Source organism: Triturus cristatus, chromosome 6 (assembly GCF_964204655.1).
Source record: "Triturus cristatus chromosome 6, aTriCri1.1, whole genome shotgun sequence".
Lineage (NCBI taxonomy): Eukaryota > Metazoa > Chordata > Amphibia > Caudata > Salamandridae > Triturus > Triturus cristatus.
Window position 1 is genome coordinate 1822558593 of NC_140589.1, and position 27566 is coordinate 1822586158.

A 27566-nucleotide genomic window follows, 5' to 3' on the forward strand; every position below is an offset into this window, starting at 1 on the left:
GCGTGTATCTGACTGTCTGGGCTATGCGAGTGACAGGGCTGGGGGATGACAGGTGGTGAGTGGCAGGAGGACCCCTTGGTGGGAGGTGGGAGTGCCCCTTGGACTCTGAATAGGGCAGTGCTCCATGACCACAATGCTGGCGCCGCCCCCTGGGGAGCGACTGAGGACTCAGCCTGCACCTGGCCAGGACGGGCGAAGCGCTGTCCACAAGGTGCTCCTGAAGGTACTTGTCCCCTGAATGCCGGCTCCACCTCCTGTGGAGCGGCTGATGTGCCTGCCCCCTACACTGAAAGCAGAAGTCAGAATACCCCCATCAAAGTGCTCAGGACTGAGAACGGTTATGCGAAGGCCCCCCTGGCCTGAGAGAACAAAAGAAATGTGGTATAAAAGTAGGAGCCTAGCTCCTAAGAAATCAGAATCCTGTGTACCACAAAGACCCTCTGCCCGACTAGGAGGAGAAGAAGACGCTGGAAGGACTGGCCTGCTACTTGCCTTGCTGAGAAAGGAGAGGAAAAGACTTGCTGAAAAGACTTTGCTGCTTTGTGCTTGAACATTCTCCAAGGGCTTGATCTGAGCTTGCCCCCTGAACTGAACCCCAGGACCAGTGGGTTCTCTGTGCTTTTGCTCGTCCTCCAATTCGAGCCGTGTGTGCATCCCGCTGGAAAGAGACTGCGCCCCTCACCGCCCCTCCTAGGGCCGTGACACCCAGGAGCTTGCCTGCCTCAACCCCGTGAGAGCCCCGCTCCGTCCGGAGCCGCTCTCTGCCCCCGGGCTAGGTTGCCTGCACCCCTGTCACCGCCTGCCACTGGAGCGCGCTGAAAGCGCTGTCACCCCTCCCGCCGGAATCCTTCCGACAATCGTGATCTTCGCCGGGTCACCAGCTGCACAGACCGTGCCCTGTGACCCCGCTTCGTGATCCTTGGAACACCCCCAGGCCGCGCCGCCCCCGCTGTGGAGACCCCCCTGCACCGCCGTGCTAAGGGTCGCTGGCCGCGCCTGCCTACCTGCCCACACCCGCTGAATGAGGACCCAAGAGCTCTTCCCAAGCTGAGAGTCGCACCGACCTGCGCCGACTCTCCACGTCACTAAAGGAGTTCCAGTATCGGGCTCGGGGCCCGCACCGCCTTATTTCCCCGTTATCCTCACCGCACCGCACCGTCTCACCTCCCGCCGCCCCGGAGCTGCCGGGAAGAGCTGCGCACGGCGCAGGCGCGCCCACGACAGATGCGTGAGCCGCGGTAGGCCTGAAGTAAGTCAAGACCGGAACCCCTCGAGTGACATTGATAAAAGACTGAAGAAGTACCCGCTTAAAGAACTTCTGGCCTGCTTGATAATCTGGTGGCATCCAAACAACGTTACTAGTCTTGTGATAAGTCTGCATATTGCGATAACTATTTTTATATAAAGGAGCGTATTTTCACATACCTAAGCCTGGTGTCCGTTTCTGGGGGGATTAATGTGTTTACTGTGTGTGTGATTATAATTGCTTAACCAACAACGCCTGAAGAATCGCCTTGGCTGCTCACGCCACGCACCTAGAGGGTGAGCAAGGGTCATTCCAAAAGGGGTTATCCTTTGCCCTGACGTAGAGGAAAGGGTCCCTGCTTGACACAAGGACATCCTTGCGCCAATCAGAGATCCCCGAGTCTAACAATGACAAAGTTAAAAGTCCTTTAACACACATGCCCCATATTTGTGCTGCACACATTTGGATATATATGTCATCATCACAAAGGAAAGTGAGTTACACAGGTAATGCAGCCATGGGAAAGGACAAATAACCTGCATGTCAGACATGTTAACAATGCCTGGGAAGTTTAAGCTTGCACTAATGTACTTTAGCAGCAGAACACCTGTTCATTACATGTACCTACACACTTTGGGGGATGAAAGTAGTCAGTGAGAATGCTTGCCACTGGTGTACACACTGCTAGTACTGTTAGTCAGACAACATGCACAATTAGGAAGGCAGTGGACTGCACACTCACCTGCTCCCCTGGATTCCCATACAGCTTGCTGTACTGTGGAAGGAGCCTGTCCAGCAGGGCCTGGCTCTCCTCCTCAGTGAAGGCTGGGGCACTCTCCAGAGCACGTGCCATAGCAGGAGCCAGAGGATGCAGAGACAGCAGCAGTGGTAGCAGGGATGTGGTCCAGGAGCATGTAGTGCAGGCAAGGGAGCTCCCTGGGGGCCAGCCAGCCTTATTTCTGTGCTGCAGAGGCAGAATCTGTGCCATGTGTCCCAAGTGATAGGTCCAACATGGTTGCATTCTGTGAATCTGGCCAATCCATGGAAATGTAAGACTCGTACACGCCTTCATGAAACAGTAGGAATAGCAACATTGTTGTAGGCATCCAACTGAATTTCCAGCGCACAACCCGTACAAGTTTTAAATCCGCATCCGTCTCCATGACAGTCCAGAGCCAATGGGTGCGCCCGGCTCGGTCAACTGACTGTACAACGCGTATTTTTGAAAATACAGATGCACCCGTCTCCATACGATTCAATGGCCAAGGCGTACGCCTGTCACGGACCATGCCTGCCCGACGCGCATGCATGATAGTCACCCACGTCGGACCTCTTGCAGTCAATGGCAAAGCGTACGCCCGGCTCGATCATGAACCGTGCAATGCGTACGCACTGTCACCCGCGTCGGACCTCATTGCAGTCAATGGCAAAGCGTACGCCCGGCTCGGTCATTAACCGTGCAATGCGTACGCATTGTCACCTGCGTCAGACCTCATTGCAGTCAATGGAAAAGCGTACGCCCGGCTCGGTCATGAACTGTGCAATGCGTACGCATTGTCACCCGCGTCGGACCTCATTGCAGTCAATGGCAAAGCGTACGCACGGCTTGGTCATGAACCATGCAATGCGTATGCATTGTCACCCGCGTCGGACCTCATTGGTGTGACTATTTTATGCATTAAACACACAATTACTTGCCAGGGACACCTGTGCTCACCCACCACACTACAGCATTGGCCACACAGGGTCCCATGGCATGTAAGGCTGCATTCCCTGTGTGTTGGGGGGGCAACATTTGGTTTGTTGGGTGGCACTTTTGTTCAGCCACTCCCAGGCTGTGCACGTGTACATGGGGGCAGAATCCTTAGCGTGTTGTGCACATTACCACTGTGATGTGCAAATGTACAGTAATGGGCATAAGTCAAGGACACAGTTGCAGGTTGAATATGTTTAGGACATGTCACATACACCCTGAGTCCTGGGTGTGATGGCATGTACGTCACAGTGAGACCTGTAGCCACAATTCAGATGTGCACCCACAGTCTGTGTGCATGTTGTGTCTCAGTCTCCACATCCATGTGGTATATGCAGCAACCTTGATGGTGTGTGTGTGTCTAAGGGACGTACATATGGGGCCTGCAGGGACAACAGTGGCCACTACCTGTGGGACTCACGCTTGCCTTGTGGTGTGTACGTGATACGCCATGTCCATGCCAGTGTCGATGTGGCAATACAGGGACCCTGGGTATCTGCATGGCAAAGATCTGTGATGCCTGGGAGACATCAGGCCTCACTTGTCACTGTGGTGTGTGTTTGTAACGTCACAGCAGTACATAGGTTGGGTGACACAGCCAAATGATTGGACATTGCACTACATGGGACTTATGTGGACATGTGGAATTGAGATGTGAGGTGATGGTCATGTAGGTGACATATGTGCCCATGCCCAACAGCACACACCTCAGTACATTGTGCAATGTCATGATGTATCATGTGATATTGAGCCTGGTCATGGCCACATGGGTGGATGAACCAACAATCTTCCTTTGTTCATCTCTGTTCTGCAGGGCACCAGCTGTCCAGCGACCATTCCCAGCCCTTCAAAGCATGCAAGAACGCGACTGCATCCGACGGTACCGCTTCACCAGGCCACTGATTGAGGAGTTGGCGGAGCAGTTGGTGCCACATCTGCTACCTGGCCGGACATACCCTACAGCACTGACCCCAGAGTTGAAGGCGATGGCAGCCCTGCACTTCTTTGCTACTGGTACCTTCCAGTATACTGTGGCTACAGCAGGTGGGATGTCGCAAACTATGTTTAGTCGTATGCTATGCAATGTCTTGGAGGGGATGTTGCATTTCCTTGACCTGTACATCAAGTTCCCTAGCCCAGCTGAACTCCCTGAAATAAAGGATGACTTTTATACACTGGGGAGGATGCCGAACGTCATCAGATCTAATCATGGAACACATGTGGCCCTGATACCACCACAGGCACATGAGCAGGCATACCGGAACAGGAAACATTTCCACTCGATCAATGCTCTGGTGGTATGTCTCGCAGACATGTGTATCACACATGTGTTTGCACGGTTCCCTGGTTCTCTGCACAATGCCTACATAATGAGGAGTAGTCGCATTGTAACGCTGATGTCACAGATGCCAGATCAGTGTGCCTGGCTTGTCGGTGTGTACTGACTGTTTATCATTGTGTGTGTTTGGCAATGTTGTATTCCGCACTCCTACAAAACTCAGCTACTTGTTCATTTTTTTGTGTGTAGGTGACTCCGGATACCCCAACATGCCGTGGTTGCTGACACCCCTCAGGAACCCTGTGACACCAGCCGAGATGCACTACAATGAGGCACATGGTCGGAGCAGGAGGGCGATTGAGCGGACATTCGGCCTCCTGAAAAGCCGCTTTCGCTGCCTAGACAAGACCGGAGGAGCTCTCCCATATGAGCCTGCAAAGGTGTGCAAAATAATCCTTGTATGCTGCATGCTACACAACATGGCAGTGCGGAAGAAGGTGCCTCTCATCCAGGATGACGATGACCAACCTCCGCCACCTGTGGAGGATCCCAACCTGGGCCACAATGCCAGTGATGATGAGGATGAGGGTGACGTCTGCTCACAGCTCATCAACAACTTCTTCACCTGAATTTCCAGGGTTGTTATGTCAATGTATGGAGTTAGCCTGGAATGTGTTGTGGATGCCCTGTTGCTGTATGAGTGTGTCTGTGTGCCACTTGACTGGACGCGTGCAGTGATGTGGCCATTCAGGTGGTGTGTACTTCACAACAGGGTAGTACTGCTAACTTGTTTCTGTGTAGGTTTCTTGTGACATGTTTTGTGTATGTGTATTGCATTTCTCTCCTGCTCTGCTGTGCTTTTGACTGTGTCTTGTGTCTGTCCTTCACAATAATTTGCCTGTTGTTTGGTCGACACTGACCCCCAACACCCAGAATCCGACACCAATGTGGGAGTAGTCAATTGACATCAAGTGATGTACCACACACCCCTGGACTCCAATTCTCAGACACTGTGACCGTGTGTCCACCGTAATGTACAATTGCCTTGCAACTATTGTGTAATAAACATGTTGCTGATGTGTAATGAACCTGTGCTATGCTTTGTTAGGTGCATTTTATATAAATACAATGGTTCTGTCGGGGAAGTTTCAATTGCTTTAGGGTGTTCACAGTATAAATACATTACATGTAACACATATCCATAAGTAAATAAAACACACCCAAGCGAAATCGGTATTATTTTTTAGAAAAAAGGAAATAACGAATAAACAAGGCTACAGTTTATACAATTGAAAGATTTGTGAAGAAGGATTGACATGTAGTGGTAAATACAGACGATACACTGTAGTATGACAGATAGAGAAATCACAAAAAGGTTATTTTGGGAGGATACAAATTTTGATTATGTCCATATGATTGTTCACATATGCTTCATCATCATGTATAAGTTAATTTTTGAACTGAAGCATTGTGTAGACTCATAGTATGCGTCGACGTTTTGATCCTGTGTAAAGCGCAATATTTAATAAGCGTCACGGCGGGTCTTCCTCGGGACAGGGGGGTAGGTATGTAGTCCTGCGCAGAGGGTCAAGAATCACTGCGCGTGCGTTGGGTTTCTTAGTCCAGCAATAACGATATGATTTAGACCTCAAAAAGATAAAAGAATCTTGGAGGTCTGGGAATAATTTCCAAGGGTTAATCCTTATGGGCCAGTCGGGTGATTTACACGATCTGGTGGATGCACGTCTCTCCAGTTCTCAGTCCGATGCAGTGAGTGTTAGGTGCATTGTCTGTCTTCCCACATCTGAGTGAAATTTGCTTACCTCACCTGTGGACTTGTTACCAATGACTGTGGGTAGGTGTTGTGTTTGGGCATACCTATGTGTTTCAGATCAACATCATTGTGTGGGATGAGTAACATGGCCATGGTGAGTATGTGTTGTGTTGCCATAGTGGTGTCTCTTCCTCAATGTGTCACATCACCATGACTCACGTAACGTTGGTCACATTGTTGCAGTATTTGGCATGCACTGTGTTGTGTAGCAGATCGACATCTTCATGACACATGACAAGTTGGAATGACAACAGAGGCAAGTATGGTGTACTGGTGAGTTTAGTTTCCAACATGTGTGAGGAAAGTGCACAGGATGGTGGGTGCTCTACATTGGTTTTGTAATCTAAAGTTCACATTAGAGTTGGAAGTGCTGGTAGATGAAATGTCCAGAGTAAAGTCCACAGTCATCTGCTACATTGGACCAACATGAACCCTCCATGTCATGTGGGCAAGTTGTGTGTGATTGAACAAGGTGAACGGGTTATGCACAAAGAACATTGTCTAGAACAGGTTTAGAGGCCCTGTGTGATGTGCTGGGACATCTGCCTCTCACATGTCCTTCTTCGGACGACCCCTCTTCTTCTTGGGGGGGTGGGGATTCTCAGGTGCAGGCCTCTGCGGTGCAGGGGACTCTCAGCCAGAGTCCTCCTCCCTCCCTGTGGCGCTGGCAGATGGTGTTGCAACAGATGTTGTGGCCACACAGGGAGGTGTGGACAGGTTTGTGTTGATCTGGCAGAGGCATTGGAGTATGTCCCAATGCACCGCAGTAAGGGCATCCCACTTTGCCTCCATGCTCCTGTTGTATGTCCTTGAGGATTCCCACTACCTGGCAAAATCCTCCGGTGCTATCCTGGTACGCATCTATGATGCGTGCCAGTTGGGGGTCATCATGCAGTCCAGACCCCTCTGCAGGGCGCGCCCTCTGCCTCCCACACCTCCCAGCACCCCTATCCACACGAGCAGGACCAGCGGCGGGACGCACAGGTGACACTGGAACCCCTTGGGTGGTGTTGCTGGTGGTTTTTGCTGTAGCTTCCGGGGGATCCTGTGTCCCTGTGCAGTGGGTGTTCAGTGGCTTTGGTCTGTCCGTGTTGGCGGGGGTGCCCTATCAGTTTCCAGATGCTGGAGGCGTGGGTACAGGGGGGGTAGATGTTGATGCTGCTGGTGCTGCATGATGACTCACACCGGAGGGGCCAGGTTGGTCGTCGTTATCTGAAGAGGACAGAGACAGAGTCAAACCAGAGAGCTCAGTGTCCACCAGAGTCTGGGACTGGGAATCCTCTTCATTTGGTGCTGGGGACTGTTTGGAAGAGACACACAATGTAAGTTATGTTTCTACAGGCATCAATGGTTCACCAACATGACATTTTCTACTGTACGAACAGATGCCTGCCTGTACACTGCTTTTTCCCAGCTTGTCACGGACAGAGTTTGATATTGTTGTTGCCCAGTTTCCAGCATGGTCTTGTGCTCCCCACAACAGAGTCCAGTGTCAGACATCTTGTCAGTCCCTTCCCACTCCCTGTGAGGTGAGCATGGTTCAATATTTGCTTGCTGGGCCATGTGGGTGGGTATGGATTGTCTGTGACTGCAACTCCCATCATACTCTGGGCTACACCCCCCTTCCCAGCATGCCCATACTTCCTCACTCATGACTCTGCTTCCCTGTGAGGGGGTGTGACAGCAATGGCAAGATGGCTGACTGTGAAGTCCTGGTGTTTGTTGTTGCCCATTTCCCAGCATGGCCTTGTGCTCCCCACAACAGAGCCCAGTGTCAGACATCTTGTCAGTCCCTTCCTACTCTCTGTGAAGCGAGCATGGTTCAGTGTATGCTTGCTGGGCCATGTGGGTGAGTGTGGATTGTCTGTGACTGCAACTCCCATCATACTCTTGGCTACACCCTCCTTCCCATCATGCCCACACTTCCTCCCTCTTGACTCTGCTTTCCTATAAGGGGGTGTGACAGCAATGGCAAGATGGTTGACTGTGAAATCCTGGTGTTTGTTTATCGACAAGTCCAAAGTGAGCCCCTGTGCTTCACACAGCAGCACCCAGTACAGGGTATCTTTTGCTAATATTTCACAGATGTGTGGGTCAATGCATTCTACCCGGTGAGTTGTGTGGAGTTTGTGTTAAGGGGGGGGTGTCTCCACATGCTGGTAAGTAGGGTCAGAGCTGTCAGTCGACCTTCCCTCCTGGCCAGACATCCCACCATGAAATGTGCTTCCATTGGAGGGCGTGCAAGTTGTCTTTCAGGATGTCAGTTAGTGGTGTCCTGCTTCTGATTTGCGCACAAGCCCTACCAGGGCCTTGTGCTCCCCACAGCAGGACCCAGTGTCAGCCATCTTGTCAGTCATTTTCCACTCCCTGTGATGTGGGCATGGTTCAGAGAGGTCTTGATGGACCAATCAGGAGGGGCAGCATTATCTGTGACTACGAACTTGTTGCGTCGTGCTCCACACCGTAAATGAAGAGAAGTAAACAGTTTTGGTGTGAGTGAAGTCGGTTCTTTATTCGTCGAGGCACACAGCTAGGAGAATCGGTGGTGGTCAGCTCTGGAGGTCTCAGCACAACTGCCGAACCTCCGAACCTCACCGCCAGAACTTAGAACCCAAAGACAAGACCATTCCAAGATAGGGAAAGACCAATAGAGGATACAACAAAACCCCATCATGCTTTTGGATACAGTCACTTCACCTGCATCCCCACTATTCCTTCCTGTCAGTCAGCTGCACTGTGAGGTAGTGTGTTTGTGGTGGCAAACTGTCTGGCAGTGTTTATTTAGCTTTGTGCCACTGCCTTGCTCTATTTGTTTGTAGGTTGGTGCATGTCATGACACACTTCCAATACACTATGAGATGGCAGGTATTGTCTTTGTCTGACTAGCATACACATCTTGGGATGATTATCTATTGGTTACTGTGGCTTTGCTTGTGGTGCATGGTTTCACTGTCCCCTTGCCACCGAATATTGGGTATGTTGTTTGTGTACTCACCAGGCTTTGGCATGTCTGTTAGACCATGGACGCTCTCTGGTGGTAGGATGTCCCGCACCTTCTCCTCCCAGGTCCTGAAGTAGACTGGTTTGGCATCAGGGCCCCCGCCGGTGCACTGACTCACGGTGTGATCTTTTTCAATGAGTTTCGTGACCCTCCTGCGCACGTCATACCACCTGTTCTGGATATCGTCCTTTGTGCGCCTTGCTGGTGCTTGAGCGTTCACCTTGTCCACAATCCTCGCCCACATCTTGGTTTTCTGTGACATGGGGGTCCTTTGGACCAATGTACCAAACAAATGTGGCTCTACTCTGATGATCTTTTCTACCAGCACTTCTAACTCACTATCTGTGAACTTTGGATTCTTCTTTGGGGGCATGGCGATGGGTGGTGGTGGTGAGTGATGTGTGTGTCAGGGTGCAAGTGAGGGTGGGTTAGTGTTGGTTTTGCTAGCTGTATGTGTGTGTGCTTTTGGATGAGGTGCTGATGGTGTGTGAGTTGTGTGATGGGTGAGTTGTGAGTGAGTCTGTGGTTGCTGTGTGATGGTGTTTGCTGCTGGCTGTGTGTTTGCAAGGGATCATGGTAGTGATTGTAGTCCTTTATAAATTTGGAGTTGTGGGTGTGTCTTTGTCCCAGGTTGTTTTTTTTAATATTTATTGGCTCCGTCATTGCTTGTTTGGTCCTTTTTTTGTCTTTTTTCTTTTGGGTTTTGTAGGCATGAAGGAGACGTTTTTCTGATGGAAACGGACGCTGATGTTGGCTCGTGCGGGCTTCTCGCCTCGTTCACGCTGACTATCTTCTGTGTTTCATACGCGTCGGTCGCGGAGATCTCTATAACTTGTGGGCCCGGTTTTCTGTGCGTGTCGGTCGTGCGGCTTGGTCTCTGTGCGAGTTGGTCTGGGTTTACACGCATTGCATCGTACTGCGCGGATCGGACATCGTGGGTACGGGTCGGTCGGGTTCATTCCGGGTTCGTGTCGGTCGGTGCAACTCACGTCGGTTTTCCTCCCGGATCACTATTTTCCCTACGGCTCGGTCGTACGGCTTGTATTCAGTATGTGTCGGTTGTAATTCACACGCGTTGCATTGTACTGCACGGGTCGTACGGCGCTGGTCCGTGTCGGTCGGTATCTGGTCCGGGTCCGTGACGGTCGGTACGATTTGAGCCCGGAATCGGAATCGACCCAAAGTAGATCAGCTAATCCGTTCCTCACCATTTATAACGTCAAAGCCTTGAGTAGAGTATTGTATGGGGCTGAGCTGTGGGGAGCATCGCAACTAGCCAATTTGACATCACTCAAAAACAAATTTTTGCGCTTCTGGTTAATCTTCCTAAGAGCTCTCCATTGCTCCCATTATTTTTGGACCTGGGCATGAAAAGATTGTCTTCAAAGGCAAACTGCAGACCCTTGTTATACTGGCAGAGGTTGTGATATACACAGGAACTAGAACCATTTTGTGCAGCTTTGGAAGAAACTATGCCCTCGATAGCCAAAGCTAGATTCCATGTATCCAAAATGCAAGCTCCATGCACGCGAGACTCGGCTATGACAAACAATGGAGAAATAGGACAGGCTCTGGCATCATAACCAAAGAGCAAACAAAAGAAACCTGTTGGAATTATGTGATGGAGAAAGATCTGATTAATACTCATCTTGGGAATTTATCCCTTGCCATTCTGTGCATTTAAATGTGTTCAATCATGTTAAAGCGATCTAGATTATATCCCCCATCCAATGTCTATGTAACTGTATGTGAAATTTAGACCTAGCACTTTCCCAGTTAATGGTTTCTTATCAAGATGGCAGATTTCTGAACATCAAGAGTAGTGCCTGCCCGATTTGTAATACTACAGTTGAAACAGAGGCTTGCCTAATTTTATGCACAGCCTACAAAATTCCGAGGAGAAGGAGGTCAGACATGTGGAAATCCACTGTGTGTAGTGTGGCAAAATATTTATACAGTGCATGGTGCATTAGGAACATGTTTGTTAAGGAGTAGATAGCCTTGAAGTATGCCTTGGAAAGTCACAGGATAGAAAAGCAACTTGTCTGCTCGTGCATGTCCCATCCTTGGAATTAACGGCAGGAATTGCTGCAGATATTTCTGTGGGATATTGCATATTTTATCTTATTGGTGACAATATTGATACGTATGTATTCCATTTTAACTTAACTTTAAGAGAGATTTTATTTTGCCAATTTTTAGGTTTTTAGAAGTATTTATTGTAGAGTTTTTACCTCTTATTACACTTGCATTCCATGTGCTATAAATAAATTATAGTTTTAACGATTGGTTGATTCATCTTGTATGATATTAACATAGCAAAATAAAGACTAATGTGAATGATATTGATTGAATACTGTTTCTGAATATTGAGTGATTATACACGATACTGGATTATTGATGGCTTGCATTGGGCTTCAAGTGGACTCGGATGGGTTTCGATATCTGGGGATCTTGGTAACCTATTGGTCAGATCTCGTTGGCAAAGATGGTGTTATTAATACTTTTATGTCCTTCAGAATACCAGGGGCCGCATTACGTATTGGCATTGTTTGCACACGGCGCACCTTTGAAAAGGTGTGCTGGGCGCAAACAATGCCAATGCTCCCCAATATGGTTAATGCGCTGCCCACAGGGAAGCCGTGAACTCGCGCTGCCCCTAGGGCAGCTCATTCATGTGTTTTCACAGTGCAGGCGGCACCAGCCTGCAAGGGGATGTTTGGGGGGTCCATAGGTCCATGGGACCCCTTTACCCCCTGTAGAAGGCTGCTTTCAGGGGGCGTACTGACAGTGCACCACGTTTTAAATGACACACTGTCAGTGCGCTCCTGAGGGCTTCTTTGACTCTGCACCCGCATCTGTAATATGGCACGGGCGCAGAATCAAAGGAATTCCCTTATTTGTATAGGGCTCAGCCCTGTGCAAATGAGGGAACACCCTCTGATGATGGTGCTGGCGCTTTAAGTGTGCCAGCGCTATCGGTATTATAGAACAGGACGCACAAGGGTCTGTGTCCCCTTCTACAATACCAAAGTGCCCTGGGGGCATGCAAAGCGGGTGCAAATGCCCGTTGCACCCAACGAGCACCTTATGTAATACGGCCCTAGGTGTCAATTCTGATGATTACATTTTTCAGGTTGGATGTTTTGCTCGGAGTTTGGGTCTAGGCAGGCATGGAAGTGATGAAACTATCTTGGGTCTGAGGTTGGCAGACAACTTTCTGTACTACACCGCGGCCCACCTGCAACGTGCCTCACACTGGTTTGTGGAGAGCCCCAACTGGGAGAAATCCATCCTAGCTGTAACACAAGAGGAATGTACACTCCTGGCGCTGCTCCTCCTGTTAGAGCAGCGCCAGGATTGGTTTGGGCAGGCGGCCTTAATGCTCATTACTGAACCCGGGGGATGCAGCATGGAGTTACCCCCGGCTCACTACTGCGTAGTTTGAGGCACCTCTAACATGCATGTTGGGCTGGCCGGAGAAAGGCAGCCATCCAACCCAACATGCGCACTTGGGCTCAGGTGCGCGCTGCCTAACTTCACCAATACGGCTGTCTATCTCTCAATATTAGCCACACTCTCTCAGGTCGCTTCTGCATGCTACGCAGCTGAAGCTGTTTACAAAATGTAAAGTTTTTTCTGTTAGTGAAATACTAAATTCACTAGTGAAATAATAAATACTTGAATGTAAGTGGGGGCCAAAATATGAGTAGGGCAATGCCCCAATGCCCTAAGGGAGGCACCGCCCCTGCCCCAAAACACCCAATAGTTTGTTTATTAAGAATATAATCGTACCTGAGGTGCCACCTAATAAGGGATACACCAGTGGTATACCTTAAGGGATTTTTTATATAAAGTGGATCCCTGTACTAGCCAGGAAAATAATATATCTTAAGAGCTCCACCATTAATTGGGGTCAAGCCTGTCCTGGTATTACCATCTTACCAGGTGGGATGAGTCGGCCAATGATAACGCATGTCACATTAGGTGAGTGAGACCACCTCATACAAAATCATTCTTTTGATCAACAGAGGGTCCAATAATCTGGGAACAAGGAGTAAGGAATAGGAATTACCCATTCTGCCAATAGATTCACCACACTTGTCATGATTTATGATGTGTCTCAGGAGGAAGTGCGGCATCTACATTGTTCCTTTCTCTCCATGCGATGTTATAACTTTCTAAAAGTACCTTTTCCAAAATATGTATTACAAATCCGACATCATCAGTAAATTCAGCTTGTAAGAATTATTTCAAAAAGTCCATAAATTAGCCTTGTAGCCTCTTCTTAGCAGAAAAATTTAACACTGTATCCCACAATGCTTTCCAATGGAGCAACCAACCCTGCTACAGTGGAAAAATCTCTTGGGGCCTTGTCACTGTAAGTAAATGGTTAACATTAAACTTAAATGTCATACTTTTAAATACTTTACCCTGGCTTATAGGGAGTAACCCTTACTTATGGGTGACTTATTAATATTTGAAAGGGAGGTTTAGGCCTGTCAAAAGGGGTTATTTCGGTTGAATTAGCAGTCTAACCCTGCACAGTTGGGATACAATGGTTGGCCTGCAATCATGTCGTGGGTGGCACAATGAGTGCTGCGGTCCAGTAGTGACGTTTAACTTACAGGCCCTGGGTGCACTTTGTACCATATCATATTGATTTATTGGTAAATTAAATATGCCAGTTAGGACTACAGCTACTTTCAACATGTTTTAGGGGTCAGAGCACATGCACCGGGGATTGGTTAGTAGTGTGCCAGTGCACAGAGTCTAAAATACCAGTAGCATCAGTGCAAACAAATGTGGGTGATAAGGTATTTTCCTACATGTTCCACTATCCCATTCTGGTGAAGCGAGGAGTGTAGGGGTGATTAAGGACTCCCTTCTCTTACTTATATCACAAGTAAATCAGGTCTCCAAACAAGGTTTCTTCATAATGAGATGCCTTCATTAAATTTTTGTATATTTCGTCTTCCCTAAAAAAGTTCAAGCTACCATTGTTCCGGTGTCTTGACTATGTCAGTGGATAGTCCCTTAAAGCACCTCTGTTATCACTCAAGACATTGCAGACAATTATAAAAGATGCTGCTATATAGCTTCTCAGCCTTCCAATAAGGTTTCACATTATGTCAGGCACCAGATATTTACACTGGCTGCCTGTGAGTAGACTGATCACTTCAAAAGCAATGTGCATCACTCATGAAGCAAGCCATTGGGCTGGATCACTCTCCCTTCAAAAAGAAAATCACATCTGTCACCAAACAAGGCCATTGCATTTCAGGGTGACCACTTTTTCACCACTCTACCCTTCAAAATGTTGCAAACTAATGAAACCTGTGTTTCAGCCCAGACTTCAAAGCTTTGGTACGCAATTCTTGAAATAAAAATAATTAGCAATCATCTGGAATTATGGAGAGCATTAAAACATAGCTCTTCCCATCCATACCATCACAAGATGCAGATAAAGAACTAAACACACTGGAGTGTAGGTATGCACTAATAGTCTGTTCTCACTCCCTCTGCAGCACCTCAACATAGGTGCTGTGGTGTTCACCAAATCATGAAGCTTGCCTTTGAAACTCAGCATCCGAACTGTGCATCTCCCGTGCGTGCCAACCTACATCCTACAACCTATCATCTCAGAAAGGGTGCACGGAAAATCCATGCAAATCAAGGCACATCATAGTTTTGACAGGAATATAAAATAGCTGCAGTACAATGCACTAAAATACATTGTGTAAGAGGCGTGGCTATCTTGTTTAAGTCAAAGGCTCAAAACTAGGAAGTTTCTCTGGAAAATCTGTTCAATTACATAAAAACTCCACTAGATTCAGGCGAGTGGCGCGAACGGGCAGAAATCAGCACGTCACTCTGCTATTGCTGATTTTTACCAAATGCCACCACGATTTTGGGAGCTAATGTCCATCAACATACCAGTGAGCAAGACAGACAAATCTATAATTCTTAGAGGTAAAAATGGAAGACAAGAACTAATTTAGCACAAACTGACATATGATAATAAAATATATACTTAGGCTACTAGGTTATTTATTATTTTGTTTCATGTGATGCCATAACAAAAATGTTAGTTGAGGGAGGGGAAACAATGTCTTCTGCACTCCCTTTCTACAGCCTACCAAGAAAAAATGGAAAAATGAGGTAAATTATATTTAAGTTTTCCTCCTTAAGCAAATAATGACATTTTTCTCTTTGTATATTTCTCTCTCAACAGCCGCAATAGCAACACCAACAAACATGACTACCACCTCAGTAAAGTACCGTGAGTAAAATGTAGAGAAGAAGAAGCCTGTGCACAATATGTAATGATGTATCCCATGGACAGACACCAACTGGTGGGCGTCTAGCCAATATCCACACTCTTTGCAGTCCTCAGCTAAGAGTTGTGCCCCCAACTGCTATCACGGTATGGTACAAAAAGTTCACCACCACTGGCCATGTCATTTCTGCAATCAGCACCACCAATCTATGAAGATTGGTGAGCCCTTGTTTCAGAGGAGGAGGTTCTGTCAGTGGAGCAGCAATCAGATGCGGCTTCTGTGTATTTGACCTATTATGATGCTTAGATACTGTAGCAATCATGAAGCTCAAAGTACCTCCTGTTCTCCACTGGACACTTGTCAACCTAGAAGTCTGGAAACAATCACATAATTGGTTGTTTCAGGCTGTACCTGTTTGATGAATCCTTTGCTTAGCTTAAGGCAGGTGCATCTGCGTAAGAGAGTGGTAGTTTCCTGCTACTAAAAAAAACCTTCCTGGAACCCATTGAAACCAGGTGATTATTGCAAAATGCAGAACAGGCCACATGAATGCAAACTGCTGGGGTCAGGGGTCACTAAACAACTCTAACGGTTTGTAGAGAACCATGTGTTTCTTGGTCCAAAGCAGGCTGCTTTTCAGCCGGACATGAACAATGACATGGTCGCAGTGCTGACGTTCTCTCCTGCTCACTGTATGCGGAGAAATGTGAATCAGAACCAGATATAGTCAGTAACTCCTGCCCAAACAGCTTCTGCTCAGAGTGTGCAAAATCAAGGGCATTCATGTATTTATATGTCCACAGCTCCAGTGTTGCAGCAAAATATGGCAATCAAAATGCATTATAGTCCAGGGAATCAACAGAATCCATTGATCTGAATAATGATTATCCTCAGTTTTCCCATGGGACTGGGACCCTGATTGCAATGTTGGTGGTATGTATTTTCCGTCGCAACGGACTATACATACCGCCAACATGAAGGTCTGCCAGACAGATTTAAATGAGGGCTGACCTTCAGTTTGGCTATGGCGGTGACTACTCTGTCACCGCCATAGCCAAACCTCTCTGATGGCCCAACCGATTGAGGGTCGTTTGGAGAAAAGGCTACTTGTCCGCCCACCCAATCAAGAACTGCTGTGACGGTGGTTTCTGTCAATGCTTTGTAAATGACCACCTACTTAGTGGTCATTTATAAATTTGATGGGTGGTCTCTCCGTCATGGGAACAGAGTAATTAACTCCATCCCTCTGCCGGAAAGGAAGGCATCCATATATATATATAAATTTGGTCCTAATTGACCATGACGGTGCATGAGGGCGGAGGAGGATTGCTTACTGGGAGCAGTCTTGAAAGTAGACCATGGTGGCCCATATATTGATGGTGATGTCAATGGCGACCCGGTATCTTTCTTGATAAATATGGGGGCTACTCGTACTACAGTTGCCTCTGGGGGTTAAAAACCTTCTGCTCTCTGGAAAAAGAAGTCCAAGTTGTAGGCATCCATTATTAAAAAAATGTTAATCAGGTCAAAGCACATGTTCCTGTTCAACTAGGATCAATGAAAAATAACCATCAGTTCATATGATGTGATTCAGGTCGTGTTAACCTGTTCGTCAGAGGTTTGCTTTGCAAGATGAACTCTGTCATTTATTGTACAGGGGATGGTGTTGCAATTGAAACAAATGATGAAAACTGAGAGATTGAAATTAAATCACGAAATAAAGAGTTAATTTATTTCCAGTTCTGAGTAAAGATGATTTGCCTCTGGATTTAAGAGGTAGCGTAAAGAAGAGGTATGGGATTCTATTGGGATACAGATGGGATTAATAAAAAGTGCAAAGCAAGTGAGTATGAATTTGAAACCAAATGCAGTTTTCCCAGAATTAAACAATACAAACTACAAAGAGAAACAGAAGAGGGAATGTAGCCAGTAATTGACAAAATTATTGAGCTTCGGATCAATCAAATAAACAAGTGATTAATGGACAATAGTGAAGGATCTGTAAAATATTTAAAAAATAGTGATCCCAGGGTTGTCTGGTGGTAATGAATCCTGCAGTCATTTTGTTCCAAATTCTAAATGTTGCAAAATCGTATACATTCATTGACTTATGCCAAGCATGATTCTCCATTTCTCTGCATGAGGCTAGCCAGTATTTATTTGCATATCAGTTCCAAAATAAGGTTCTTGGTGTCGAATCCCACAGGGGTATACTGAGAGTTCTTAAATTTTTAGTCAGGTCCTGTAGTGTAGATTCGACCTATCAGTAGGAACTGCGCATTTGTGGGCCACATAAACTTAAGATGGTGCCAGACTAATTCCATACATCCCCGCATGATATATTGTCCCTTGGACCAGCCAGCTCGCAGTGCCGTCATTATCCCGCTAAGCCTAAACAGGAGGTGAACAGTTCTGGCAACCACTGAACATAACAACTCTGTTCCCTCAGGAACCATGGTGACAGACCTCCAACTTTTTGCTCAGTCGCTCGTGCTCTCTTTCGCTCAGAGAAATATACAAAAAAGACACGGAGAGGCGTTTTCAATATTTATTGACCCGTAGTGATACTTGCATAGAATATGGAGGCTGGGATGATTAATAGACAAAAGTAGACAGCAGTTATACTGAATGTCAGAATGGTGAATAAAATGAATAGTTTGACCTTTTTGTTGGGACAACTTATATGTGCATACATGTACAATAATACAACTGTGTAGTACACTTCTACTAAACGAAACCCTAACCTATGTCAGATGTATGTTTTATCAAAAAGCCCTCTTCTGGATGATCTAATCACTTTATCTGATGGATAAGAGTGTAAGACCCCGTCTTGGTCACAAACTGGAGCAATTTCTAATGTCAACGCAGTGTGATAGTGTGCTCACGAAGGGTTCTGTGTCAGCAAGTCCAGTGTTTCCAAGAAACTAGTTTAAGCATCACAAATGCAAATGTGTGCCAAAGGTTGATGTGGCAAAGAGAAAGCAACTTTAGGAAAAGATGCATGTGCATGTAAAAATGACACTAAATCCTACAGGGCCTAAATCGGGCACATCACACCCACTCCTCGTACTAGTGTTGGCTAAGAAACTATCTAAAGCAAACCAATATCCTTCTCCAAAAAATACATGAGCATATATATAAAATGCTAAACGCATATATGATAACAGGTGATAAATATATTGCCTTTAAAATCAGGTACTCATGCTATTTGGATATCGAAAGTCAAATGCGTTAACAGTATAAAAAGGTATTAAAAACGAGAGGCAATTCAAAACATATTTGGAAGTTAAAACCATGCCGAAAAAAAAGATCCCACCACATGGGCATTTAGATGTTTACATTTCCAGAGTGGTAGATGAAACATTGGTGTTCCCAGTTTCCGCAGATGATGTTCACAGAGGCATAATTCAGAGCAAGCCGAGCAGGTATGTTCCCATCCAACCCCCCAGCAGCCGCTGAAGGAGTGTATGCAGCCAACTGATGTTCTGTTGAAACAGAGCTAGGATCCAAATCACTAGGCGTAGAGGCAACCCTGGGTAGCTCATAGAACGCTGTCAGGAGCAGAGGCATTCTCACGGGACAGCTGTACAGATGGGCCTTCAGTGGGTCCACCAGCACAAGTAAGTCCAAAGATTCAACCAACTGCAACCTCAAGCACAAGTCTAGGGCACACTTGTGAGTGCAAAGAAGGCAGCGGAACACAGGCTGTACGCAATGAAGTCATGCAGGCGGGAAGGACAGGAACAAATTCATGTCCAGTTCTTGAATCAGAGGTATTCCAAAGAAATGCACCATGCAATCACGGCACAGCTGGACATGAGGTAGTGCCAGCTCCATTTGAACTCGAACTGGGACATCCATTAGGGAGAAAAAATACTAAAAGCAGTACCCCTACTGCTAGGAGCAGGACAAGTGGATGACCTCCAAAAATGCTTCAGAGGACGGAGTGGATGAAGGATGGAATAATTCCAAAAACCGTCTAGAAGATGCTGACCAAATCTGAGCCTATGATCCTAAAAAAAACACAATTCCAGTTGTATTAGACATATTAAACATACAATGAACCAGCTCCCCAAAGTGTTGTGGTAAGTTAGTATGGAGGACTGCCTTTATCTCCGAAGAGGAACACGCCTCCTGTAGATCATACGTCACCTTGGTCGAAGTTTAGGCCACATCTTTTTGAAACAATAAGGCTTTCAGTAAGCTTAGGGCGGGGAATGAGACAGAATATTGAGGTAAAAAATTCGAACCACAATAATATTGAGTTGGAAATATTGTGGAATGGAAATATCGAGTGCAAGAATACCGTTGTCAAAAATATCAATTTAAAGGTAAGTAATTTCGATTTTAAAAATATAGAAGTCATTAATATCGTTTGGAAAAATATAGGGGGTCATTAGGATGGCAGGCGGATCGCCACCACAGGCTCGGCAGTGGCGATCCGCCCGCCAATCCAACTAGATTTACCCCCAGTCATATTATTCTGGCAGGGGGTATCGCGGTGGGCAGAAAGTCCATCTATCCACCGCTTTTCCACCGGTCAGCAATCGTTATGATTGCTGGCTGGGTGGAGCTGGGGCATAATATGGTGGCGGTGCCTATAAGGCCCCGCCATCCATATTATGATGCTGGGTATCACAGGCCTTTCCATGGCGGCTTCCCCACCATGGCTAGTCTGGCGGAGAATTGCGTTAAGGGGCCGTTGCAGGCCCCCGTGGAACTGGGGGGGTGGGGGCTGCACTTGGGGGGTACCTATGGTACCCCGCTTCATTGCCATGCACAAGGTGGCAGGCACCTCGTGGTGCCTGCCACGTTGTGCATGGCAATGCACAACATGCCTCTTTGGCATTGCGGCGGGTGCTGCTCACAGCAGCACCCGCCACAATGTCAAAGATGTGGAATGCGACCGCCAGGGTGGCGGTCGCATCCTAATTGACAGTGCGGGACTGCCGCAATGCTGGCGGCCGGTCCCGGCACTGCTAGGGTGTCCGCCCGCCATCCTAATGGGCCCCATAGTTGTTTAAAATATTGATGTTTTAATTAGTGTTATGTATTTTATTATATATATCTTAAATGTATGTCATGTAATTTGTATAAGTATTGTTTATGTTTTTTAATATATGTGTTACATTTATAGTAGTTATTACATTTAATTTAATTTAATTTTGTGTCTTTTAATTCCATAGCCGGTTGTGGGACTATTGGGGACTAGGATGGGAAGTAATTTAATTATAATAATTTGCTGATTATTTTTCATTCAATTATATTTATTTAGTCGATATTTAATAGTGTTAATTGTGCTTTAAATTTTTTGTGTGGGTTGTGGGGGTTTATGGGGTACAATGTGGGAAGTAATTTATTTTTAATTAATTCATAATTAGTTGTTAATTAATATTAATTAATTAATTGATAATTCATTATGGTAATTGTGTAATTTCTTGTTTTTTTAGGTGCGGGTTCTGGGGTTATTAGGGGCAAAGTGTGGGAAGTAATTTATTTTAATTAATAATCAATAATAATTAATTATTTGAAAATGTATTATGTTAATTGTTAAATTACATTTTTTGGGGGTGTTGGATTTGGGTTGGTAGGGGTAAAGGGTGGAGAGTAAATATATTTTACTTAATTTATAATTAGTTGTTAAATTAAATTTTAATTAATTTTTAGCTTTGTAATTAATGTTTTTAAAGTTAAATTTTAGGTGTGGGTTGTGGGGATTATAGGGGTAAAGGGTGAGAAGTTAATTAATTTTAAAGAATTATAATTTGTTTATTATTAATAATATATGTTTAATTGATGATTCATTATGTTAATTGTGCAAATACATTTATTTTGTTTACATTTTAGATGTGGGTTCTGAATTTTGTAGGGGTTTAGTGTGGGAAGTAGATCAATATTCAGCAATTAATAATTGAAAAATTAATGTAATAATTAATTGTGCTGTGTGTTATGTGGGTGGAAAGTGCATTAATTATAATTAATGAATAATGAATATTTAATTAGTAAAAATTAATTTGTTGATTATTATTTATATTAATAGTGTAAATAAGTATTTAGGAGCAGGTTGTGATGTTTGTGGTGTTATAGGGTGGGTAGTAACTAAACTACATTTAGTTAATAATTAATATAATCAATCATTTCCAAATAAAAATATTTATTTGTATGAAAATCACTTTTGTATTTTATTTATTATAATATTTGTAGGTATTTCTGATATGTATTTAACATTATAATATGGTTTTATTTTTCAAAAATGTTAAATATATATATATGTTTTTCAACATATTTATACATTATTTATTTACTTTGTTTTTAAAATATTTTTATTTTGTTGAAGATATTTTGTTTGTTTTTAAAGTTGAACTGACTGGAGTGGGAATAGTAAATTTTACCCCTCTGCAATCCAACACTTTCCCTACCGTTGTACTGACTGGAGTCGGAATAGTAAATTGTACCCCTTCGCAATCCAACACTTTCTCTTCTGTTGTACTTACTGTAGTGGAAATAGTAATATGTACCCCTTTGCAATCCAACACTTTCCTTACTGTTGTACAGACTGGAGTGGGAATAGTAAATTTTACCCGTCTGCAATCCAACACTCTCCCTACTGTTGTACTGACTGGAGTGAGAATAGTAAATTGTACCCCTCCGCAATCCAACATTTTCCCTACTGCTGTTCTGACTGTAGTGGGAATAGTATTTTGTACCCATATGCAATCCAACACTTTCCCTACCGTTGTACAGACTGGAGTGGGAACAGTAGTTGTACCGCTCTTCAATCCAACTCTTACCCTACTGTTGCACTGACTGAAGTGGGAATAGTACATTTTACCCTTCTGCAATCCAACGCTTTCCCTACTATTGCACTGACTGGAGTGGGAATAGTAAATTTTACCCCTCTGCAATCTAGTGCTTCCCTACTGTTGTACTGACTGGAGTCGGAATAGTAAATTTTACCCCTCTGCAATTCAACACTTTCCCTACTGTTGTACTGACTGACGTGGGGATCGCTTTTTTTTTGTTAATTATACATTTTAATTGTTGTAACAAATGGAGTGGGAATAGTAAATTGAAGTATTTTGTAATGTTATATTTTATGTAATTTTATATTTATTGTAGTTAGAATAGTAAATCTTATTTTTGTGTGGTGTAAAATATTTTGTTACTGTTGTGTTGTTTTAGGTGGGAGTAATTATGTTTATATTTATTTAGTAGAAACATGTTTTCTTTTCAATGTGGTGAAAAATGTGTATATATTTATTTTAATTTGTAATAATTAATGTTATAGTGCAATTTATATAATTATGTTTGATGTATTATAATAATATTATAATTTGCAATCTTATTGATTGCAACTTATTTTTAATTAGATTGTAAAATATGTGCATCATTTTTATTTTAAATTAAATGTATTCCCTTTTTTGATATTTTATGTTTTGAGTACATTTAAATATGTTTACATATATTTGTGATAGTATAATGTTATTTAAGATCTTTTTTAAATTATATTATTAGTCCATATTTTTTATATATAAATAATGATTTATATATGTATTACCTTTTGGCAGTCGCCAGTAGGTAGTTATAGTTTGGACCTAGTTTCCATAGGAAAAGTGTTTATTCTTTTCCCAATAACTCTAGCGCCGGTTGATGAATCTTCGCAAAATTTTTAAAACTAGTGGGGCGCTACGGTCGGCTCCTGTCTTGAAAGTTTCGGGATGATTCGTCAAGCAGGTGCCGAGAAAAACGGAGGGGCCCAAAACACGCTTTCCCCATGTTGACTTCTATAGGAAACTTTAGACAAAGCTACAGCCCGAACTGCTGAACGGAATTACACCAAATTTGGCAAAATGGTAGCCCTTGGTTCAGAAAGAGACCTTTTTATTAAATGGTGTAAATCCGTTCAGTAGTTTTTGAGAAATTCAAAAAAAAAAAGGTTTCAATATCTAGGGACGCAGTGGATTTGCGAACCCTCCTGAGAACGAGCTTCACTCTGATTGGCTGCCAACACTCCAAACCAGGAAGTGTTGGCAGCCATCTTGTGACTCGGTAGAACCGAGTCATAAGTAACAGTGAAACACAGTGAACAAACAAGAAAAGGAGGCAGGGTAGAAACACCCTGACCCTCTAGGACCCCCAGGGCCATAAAAAGCATTTTTTTAAAAATAATTTTGGCGGAAATCGCGTTGGGGTCGCTAATTCTACCAAAATTATATATTTTTTAAAACGAAGCATAGGCTCCCGCACTTCGTTTTGAAAAAGCCCCCGGGTAGGCAAGGTCCCGGGGGCACCTGCAAATTAACCCGCAGCCCCGGGGACCACCACCTCCCCGGGGCTGGAAACAAAATGCATGGGGGGTCCCAATCCCCCCATGCTGCCCTGGGGACCGCCACCTCCCCGGGGCTTTCAGAATAAACTGCGGGGGGCAGGCACCCCCCCCACAACCCCAGGGACTGCCACCTCCCCGGGGCTTTGTTTAAAATTTTAAAAGATGTGTGGGGGGCTCGAGCCCCCCACACACCCCAGGGAACACCACCTCCCGGGGCACTTTGTATTTATATACGGGGGTCCGTTACGGACCCCCGTGCCCCGGGGATCACCACCTCCCTGGGGCTTTGCAAACATTGGGAGGGGGCCGAGTGGCCCCCCTCTTGGAGCCCTTGATGGTCCTGGTGACCGCCCCTGGGACACTGCTGTTTGCAATGACAGGGCATGAGCCGTGCGGCTCCCGCCATGTCATTGCAAACTCTGCTTTGCTTCAATTAAGCAAAGCAGGATTGCTTTTCTACAAGGGCAGCTGCATGTCAGCAGCTCCCCTTGTGGAAAAGCAATGCTGGCTCCTGCAGGAGGCAGGGAGCTGGCAGGGACTGTGGGGGCATTGGGGCTCCCCACACGGTCCCCAAAGGAAAGGGCCGGCCCTGTTGGATGGGGTCCCCGGGGCCAGAAGTGGCCCGGGAGGGGGGCCACGCGGCCCCCTCCGTCTCTAATAAAAAAAATTTAAAAAGGTAAAGGCCAACCCCGGGGGATGGGGTCCCCGCGGCCATCATTGGCCTGAGGAGGGGGGCCACATGGCCCCCTCCACAAAAATAAAATAAAGAAAGTCTGGCCATGCCCCAGGGGATGGGGTCCCTGGGGCCGAAATTGGCCTCGGGAGGTGGACACGCGGCCCCCTTCCCGTTTCTATATTTAAAAAAAAAGAAAATAGGGGTCATGCCCTGGGGGATGGGGTCCCCAGGGCCCAAAAAGTGGGAAAAGAAGGGGTGTATACAGCCCCCCTTCGGAAAAAAAAGCCATCATCGCACCGGAGGCCCCGCCCCCTCCCTGCTTTGTAAGTTGGGGAATTAATTCCCCTTGAATATTGAGGGTCCCTGGGGGCTAACTAGCCCACCAGGTACCTCCAAGGCCATGCCCCTTTTTACACCTCTATGCAACGCAGCTCTGTGGCGCTTACTGGAGGTACCTGGTAGGCTAGTTGGCCCCCAGGGACCCTCAGGATTTAAGGGGATGTGGCCTGATATGACAAGTGTGCAAACACGCCCCCTGCCACGCTGTAAATAGGGGTATTAAGTACCCTTGAATCCTGAGGGTCCCTGGCCACACCCCTTTTTACACCACTCTTCAAACGCAGCTTCTGGTGGAAATTAGCATCTATAAATCCTTAGAAATTCACTGAAAAAAACATAGGATTGAGGCACATTATAATTAGAAATTTCTGTTTAAAAAACCATTGAAATTCACTGAAAAACCATAGGTTTCAGGTAAGTTATAGTTAGAAATTAGCATTTAAAAAACATTAGAAATTCACTGAAGAAAACATAGGTTTCAGGGACGTTATAGTTTGTTGGACATTTCACTCGTACAAAACCATAGAAATTCTGCCGTTATAGTTAGTTCAGCTAACTATAACTCGCGCCCCCGCAATGCACTGCTGATGACATCACATATTACGAGTGAAATGTCCAACTAACTATAACTTCCCTGAAACCTCTGTTTTTTTCAGTGAATATATATATATATCCCCTCTCCTCCGTCTGGAAATCTTTGAGCACGGCGAAAGTCACGGCACCACAGCAAGGTAACTGATTTTTAAAAAAAATCGTTTATTTACACACCATTGTGCAAATGTGAGCAAAAATAGGACGGCCTACGCGTTTCGGTTACCACTAGCCTTCTACTGCACCATAGAGTCCCACGCAGCTAAACTGTATTTAAAGAAACTGCTATGTGCTTAACCCTTTGTTTGTGTTTACTGCTTCTTAGTAACTAGACAGCTAGCCTCCATTAACAAACAATGTGCAATTCAAACGTCATTTTGACAATGGTTGTAAAGTACATTCTTATGTCAAGAAAAAAAGTGCTTGTGCAGGATAAGGTTATTTTCCTCAAGTTATACAATTTTAAAAAGACATAAAGCCATTTCCTTCTGTTCTTATGTTACTTCCCTATGTACATTTTAAGGTACATTTGTCAATCATCTATCATTTTCCTACCCATTTACGGTGTTCACTGTGAGACATATGTTTTTCTGTCACATGAGCACTCAGAGTTTTTGTCTAATTCAGTTCATTGTTCAGTACATTTCAAGATTGAATTCGACCTTCATCTCAAATTCATAATTATGTCATATGATAAAAATTAAAAATGTATTAATTGATTGAGGTGAATGTAAAGTACAATTTTTAAACCAAGATCAATTTAAAACACAGCTCCAGTGACACTTTTCATGGATGTCAACTTATTAAAAATTCATAAATCAATCTTATGGGGAAGGGAGAGATACAAAAACCTCTACCTGAAATTCATCCTCCCTCTTATGCTAATCCTTAGAGGGGAGAGGTTGGCTTTAGTCTATTCTATTGTACAATTGTATCATCATTTGGTGAGAGTTGTTTTCAAAATTTGTGCAAAGTTCTATGTACAGTGTCAGGGAATTCATGGATAGAAAGGAAGGAGAATACATCCATATACACTAAATTCAGGGTGGTATTATGATACAGCTTTATGGTTGACTCCAGTTAATTTTTCGCTATTTACAAATGTACAAATAGTTCTGCATCTTGGTTATGTCCATAGGGATATTCTGTTCCAATCGCCAGGATCAGTCGAGATTCCATTAAGCGCAACTTCAGAGTTCTATCTCCGCCCCTTTCTGAAGGTTGCACAATTTTGATCCCAGAATACTTTAGTTATTTACAGTCACTCTGATGGTATTCGTGAAAGTGTTTTGCTATAGGATAGCTAAAATCCTTGTTCTTATATTGCACGTAGATGTTGTAGGATTTGTAGCTTTAATTTATTGATTGTGCTTCCTACATAATATTTTTTGCAGGGACAGGTTAACCTATGGACCACATATTTTGATTCACATGTGATGTGGTCCATGATGTTCTCAGTTTTTCTATTATGAAGTTGATAGTTCGTAGTGTTTGAGCCATGTTCACACGCTCTGCATTTTGTGCATTTCCAAAATCCTGGTGTATTGAGCCATGAGGTTATTCTTGGTTCTCGTATCTCTAGATGGCTCTGTGTCAAAATATCTCCCAGGGAAGCTGTTTTCCGATAGGTGATCCTCGAATATGGCGTCAAGGTTTCTCTCAGTGTTTCATCTAACATTAGAATTTCCCAATTCATGCCAATAATATACTTTAGTTCTCCACTTTGATTGTTGAAGTCCATGATTAATCGTGTTGTTGTTTCTGCTAGACATTCTTCTCGCGGTTTCCTTTTTGACGGTGTTAGGAGATCAGTTCTTACTTTTAATTTGACTTGGCGTTATTGATGACTTCCAGCGGATAACCATGAAATGACGGCTCATTTAATCTATTTCACAATCCAGATCAGAGTTTTCAGAGCAATTCCTTTTTGCCCGAAGCATTTCACCGTAGGGTATGCTCCATTTTAAATTCTGTGGATGCCCACTATTTGCATGCAGTATACTATTGCATGATGTGAGCTTACGATGCATTTTGGTGCATACCCTATCTTCTCTGATGAAGACTTCCACATCCAGGAAAATGATGTTGGTTTCACTGATTGTTGACGTGAAGCTTAAATTGTATTCATTTTCATTGAGAGAGTCAATAAAGGTTTGTAAGTCAACACGATCCCCTTCCCATGCGATGAAGAGGTCGTCAATGAATCGACACCAAGTTTTTATTTTTGAGTGTTTTTG